Consider the following 5,862-nt stretch of genomic DNA (forward strand, 5'->3'; position numbering starts at 1 on the left):
CAGCAGGGTGGACACATTCTTCTCTGAAGTCCTTAGGGCGCTCTGCGCACTGGTCTCCATCTTTTTGTACCGGGACTAAACACAGGATGCACCATTAGGATTGGGCAATGGCCCAAGACAAAACCTAGAAGTCTAGTTTGCAAAACCTTTCCCTGGAAGGCAAACCCTTCTGCAGGCTGCTGTTCGGCTTAGTGAAAACCATCTTAAATCCAATCTGAACTGAGGTGAGATGACACATAGGCTGGATACTGTAAATAAGAACTGATTTTGTTCAACCATACCAGTTACACCAACAGACCTCCATGTAACCTATGCAACTTCAGGTCATGGCCATACTATCCAGCCAGCAAAGAAGTGAGCCTCACCCATACTCCAACACATAACTTCACAAAACCTGGTCTTTTTTAGTAAAGATCAGCATTAATGCTTCAAATCAGCATTAATGCAAACTGTGTACATTTTAATAGTAACAGATTTGTAAAAGCAACCAACTCCAGCCTCAGCTCAAGGACTTGGTACCAAAGTTTAGCATGGACACCAAGCACCAACTCAAAAAAAAAAAAATCACAGTTGCATGAGACAGAGTGCTGGTACAGTATAAATTTTCTCTGCAGTATCTGGTTTGTTCAAAGCTTTTAAACATAAGATTTTCTGATAGGTCAGATACTGTTCTCTCATATTAAATTTGGTTTAATGCCCACATCACTTGTTGTAGTTAAATCAACAGTAGCAGTTGTCTGTTTGCACTGCATCTCAGGTATGTCTATACAGTTAAGTGAACCAAAAATACGTAGCTTATTACTACAAATTGTGCAACAAACACCTCCATGTACCATTAGTCTCAGATAGAAGCATGTCCTTATGGATCTACACATGTTCTAGCCAATAGATGCAGCCTATGTTGCTTTCAGCTTCTCATTATGAAAAAGCTGCCTAGTCTTACATTGGAGTGAAACTGCGCTATGCTCCAAAAGGGAGGTTTTGTATTTTTGATACAATAAGGACTATAAAGGACAACCACCCAGATCTCCAGTGTAGGTACACTACCACTTCACCTTTCAAAAAAGCTTTAATCCCTTTCCTCTCAGTATTTGAAGAACCTAACTGAATCTGATGATCCAACATCTAAGTTAAAAAAAAAAACCTTAACAAAACACACAACAACCACCAAACAAACAACAACAAAACTCCACAAAAATAAAAAAAACAGACCAGACAAACAAAAAAAAACCCTCACCAAACACCTAATTAAAATTTCCTTTACTCCATTCCTGTAACACTTCTTAGAATATACAGGCTGTGCAGAATACTACTAAGAGCTTCAGGCTAACACAGACTGCAGCCAAAACCCTGCCCTTGGGCACAAAACACAGATAGGATATTTGCATCAACTCTCCTAGAGATAAAAAGATAATTTAGTGTACTGTGAGAAAAGGCCACACACAGCACACATGTTAAGAGAGTGTGCATTACCCAGAACAATTTCTTTAGTTGGCCGACAAAACTTTCAAATGCAGTGATCACACCTGAATCACTGAACTCTTCACGTGGCATCTTGGAAAAAAAAACATCATCCACACTATCATCCATTTCCTGACCTAGAAGAAAAAGTGTATGCCCAGTTAGTATCATACTGGAGGGGTTGTCAGAATATAAACCCTCCTACAACTGAAGGGTTCATTGTTCATATGAATGACAACTTTTGTTATAGAGCTAGAATTTTACTCTTGCTTTTCTAGAGCTCACAAGCAGGAGGAAAACTGTTCCAAAATGCATTGAGAAAGACTAGTTCAAAAGCAGCATGGAATAAGAGGCATGATACTAACCAAACACAAAGAACAATATATTTACAGATAATGGTGCAAAAGAACAGCGGGGGGAATGAAAAAAAAAAGAAAAAAAAAGAAAAAATTACAACCAAAGAGTCAAGGCCACTGGTTTCCAGTCTTCTACTTACTAATTGCATGAAAAGTCTAACCACCTTGTGTTCAGAGTTAGCAGTGCTTTGCAGTTACTTTGTCCATTATCTGCATGCTTTTTGGATGGTTTTTTGTTTGTTTTTATTTTTTTTCATTGTTGTTGCAGCTTTTAATAGCTCTGGACAATCACTATTTGGAAAGACTAGAAAGTGCTGTCTTCAAGTGGCTTCCCTAGTGGAATGTGGTTAGGGAGCCCTAATTTCCTTATTCACAACTCTATATCTGTGATAGCTAATGTCAGTGCTGCAATATATGTTTTCTGCTACATTTTGACTTTTGGAGAAAATACCCTCCCTACAGATACCTCTCTTCAAGGTTTCAAGTGACTATGATTTCTACCATTAAAAAAGAAACACTGAAAGAGTTAAAGCACTTAATTGCCAACCTAACTTTACCTTTTTCTATCTCCTCTTCCTTCTCTACTGAATTAAAAAGTTTCCTTGGTTTATAGGAAGTGCCAGAGGACAAATGATTTGTTTCCCAACTGGAAAATTTAGGCTTTTTTATGATGGTGCCACTTGATATACCTAGAAAGAGAATAAATGTTTCAGAACAGACTTGTTCTTTTGCATGAGCTACTTAACAATATCAACCAACTACTCAAGCTAAAACCACCACTGGAATTCCCAATCCTACAGAAAAGCCAGCAAATTCATTTCAGGGTCTGGCATCACACTTACAGGACAGAACAAGTCTTCACCAGTAAGTCTCTTCCCTCACAAAAGCAGTCAAGAAGACTGCCTAGTGCTATGCAGATAATGGGAAAGCTATATATCTCCATCTTAAAGTCAACTTCATTTCTTGCCCCACTATTCTAACCAGAAAGAAAACTCTTGTCCAACTTCTTCCTCTTCTCTTTTCCAGGCCAAGCTCATAATCTGCTTGTGCTCATTTGTTCATGAGCTAATTTCAACTGCTGCTTAAAAATAAACAAAAAATGCAGAAACACATCAGAAAAACCATTCACATCCATAACAGCCTCCTCCTCTGCAGCTTCACAAGAGCTGCCATACAATTACTTTTAACCCAGGAAAACCCTTATGGATACAATGAGGGAGGCTGCAGCCCATATTTTAAGGAACATTTGCAAATTAAAAAAATCATCCTTTTGTCTCACTGTTCACCTTTCTGAGGGCAGTGAGGTGTCTGTGTTTGACCAGCCACCTCTCTGGAGTCTCCATAGGGCAGCAAGGTGGTGGAGCCCAGGAGAAGGGGTACAGTCAGACCATGAAGAGCACACTGAATTAGATTTAGGGTTCATGAAACAAGTGTTCAGTGGAGTCACAGGCCACATCTGGAATTTCTGAGCATAACCCTATTTCTCCCTCCACATGGTATCAACTCCTCTCCAACTGTACAGTAAATTATAAAAATTAAGTCCTCAGCATTTATCTTTCCCCAAAATTAAGCAGATGTGTTGGTGAATTCTGCAAATGCAGGACAGGTAAGAGACATATCAGAAATACGAACAAGAGAAGATGAATGCTTTTTTCCAAGACCAAAGCTTCAGTGACTCAGTTCATCATCACAACAATAACTTTTAGACAATCTCAGAACTACATCAGTATTAAGAATATTAGGATCAATACAGCACACAGATGCTTGAGTTTCTTGAAGTTCAATTGCATCCAGTCACAAAGTGACTGCGCTGCAATTATGAATTAGCTTGTGCAAGTTCTCCTTCATTAAAGAAGGGTCCTTAAATACCACTTACCTAAAAAACAAAATGCTTATTACTGCTGTAGCTTTTTTAAATTGTGACCAGTACTGATGCTTATAATGATAGTTTACATCTATATTCTTAGTACAAAGAAAGTCAACTGTCAGAGATACTAATTTTGTAAATTGAAGTTGCAGTGCACTTTCAAATAATTAAAAATTAGTTTTCATGTTTATTCTCTTTTACTTATTTCAGAGATTTTTTCATTGGGTCACTAGTTTGTAAATCCCCAGCTCTCAATAGCTTTGCTAGTAGTTCTCCTGTGATCAAGGACAGGATTTAAGAGTAAGTGATGATTTCAGGAATGTATATGAAAGCATGTCATGATAATCAAAACAGAAATGGAAGATACTTCTTGTGCAAAAAGTATCCCTCAAATATCAGAAAGCTCAGTGCCTGCTTGCGTTTGAAAGAACATCAGCTGCTTCAGCACCCCTTTCTACTTTTTAAACAGCTCTACCATGTTATAGAGACTAACAAACCTGAGTCCTTCCGCTTAAAACTTTCTTCTTCTCTTGACGATTTGCCAGATGCATCATGAAACTTCTAAGGAGAGAAGGACAACATAGTAAAGCGGTACCCACCCTATGCTACAAACAAGCTAAAAGTGACTTGTTTAATTATAAGAAGCCAAGTGACACGATGCACTCATTTTAGATGAGGAGTAGCCTGACAGCAGATTAAAAGGCTGCATACTGCACCTGCATGGCCATCTCCTCATTGCTGGAATTGCCCTTGTCAGGCACATCAAGTAATAGCGGACCATCTTCAAGCTCCTCCGAGAGGATTTCATCTGCATCAGAGATCGGTCAAACAACACAGGCAACAGAGGTTGAATCCTGTATTGGCTAGAAAACTCAATTAAATAACATATGTAGGAAAAAAAAAAAGAGACCGTGACCCTCTCCTTTATCTCTTCAAACAAGGAAGAGAGAGTGGCTCAAACTCAGTCCAAAGGCTTCTTATGGCTTAAACGCCAACATCTGCTTCTGGCTGCCATTTAAGTTCATTCCCTCAGCTCTTATTAGCCCCAGCTAATGTTCTCTCTGCTCAAGAGACTATCTAAAAACAACATCCTGCCCTCACAGCCATTACAAGAAATATCACAAGGCAGAATGCTTATATGCATAAAACACATATGAAAGAAAAAAGCAAAATAAAACAAAGCCACACACCCCCAAAAAACCTACCTAAAATCCCACACCCACACATATCAAAATAAGTTTTCTAATGCATTGAAAATGACAAAAAAAAAATACCAGCAGTATCTACTGTAGGTAAATCGTCTGCCTTGGAACTGGATGTGTTTTTTTTCCTTAGCATCTCCTTTTGAGCTCCTTGCCTTGATGCTCCATGCTTAGAAAAAAGAGAAACAAAAATCCAACTTTAAGCACGCATTTTATTTAAACATAACTACAGAAGCAGGGGTTGGGGGTTTTTTGTTGGTTGGTTGCTTGCTTTTTTTATAAATATACTAAGAGCAGAGATACACTTGAAATATGCCGAACGTACTGATAGCTCTCTCCAACACTGAAGGAGATCTGTACCCGGAAGTTCAACGCATGTGTAGGTTGTCCCTCTAGCCATTGGAGTTGTATAATGGATGAAGATTTTCATAAGCAGAATGAAAGCATTTTAGTCAAGAGAGAAAATTAAAGGTTTCCAGGGGGAAAATAAGAGCTTTTAATGCAACTTCCAGTTCTTGAGAGTTTTTTTTCCAAAACTTTCTGTTTTTACATGGGGCATATCAAAAACACAGCACTTTTTCAGTGTTTGGCCGTTAAGTTTGACATTACTAAATTGTATTTTATTTTGCTTGATGTATGTCTGGTCCACTAACTCCCTCATCACTATAATCCATGGTTAGTTTTCCCAGAGCTATAGCTGAAAGTGGAGAAGGACAGTGAACGAACCAAGACTCAGTATGAGCACAGAGCTTGAAATAAAAGCCCTGAAAATTGCCAGCAAAACACAGAGGAAAACATGAGCTTCCCCAAGGCACCAGCTGGCAGGACAGGGGAGAGAGGACATGGCCTGGTAGGGCTCAGCTGAGATCTCAGATATTTGGATTGGCAGCTCCAGCACTTGGCATGCCCCTAGAGCTAAATTTGTTCTTGTTGAAGTGACACCTGCATCAGCCAAGGCAGGTGTCACACCAAGTGT

The sequence above is a fragment of the Mesitornis unicolor genome, unplaced genomic scaffold (genome assembly GCF_000695765.1).
Source record: "Mesitornis unicolor isolate BGI_N332 unplaced genomic scaffold, ASM69576v1 scaffold25336, whole genome shotgun sequence".
Lineage (NCBI taxonomy): Eukaryota > Metazoa > Chordata > Aves > Mesitornithiformes > Mesitornithidae > Mesitornis > Mesitornis unicolor.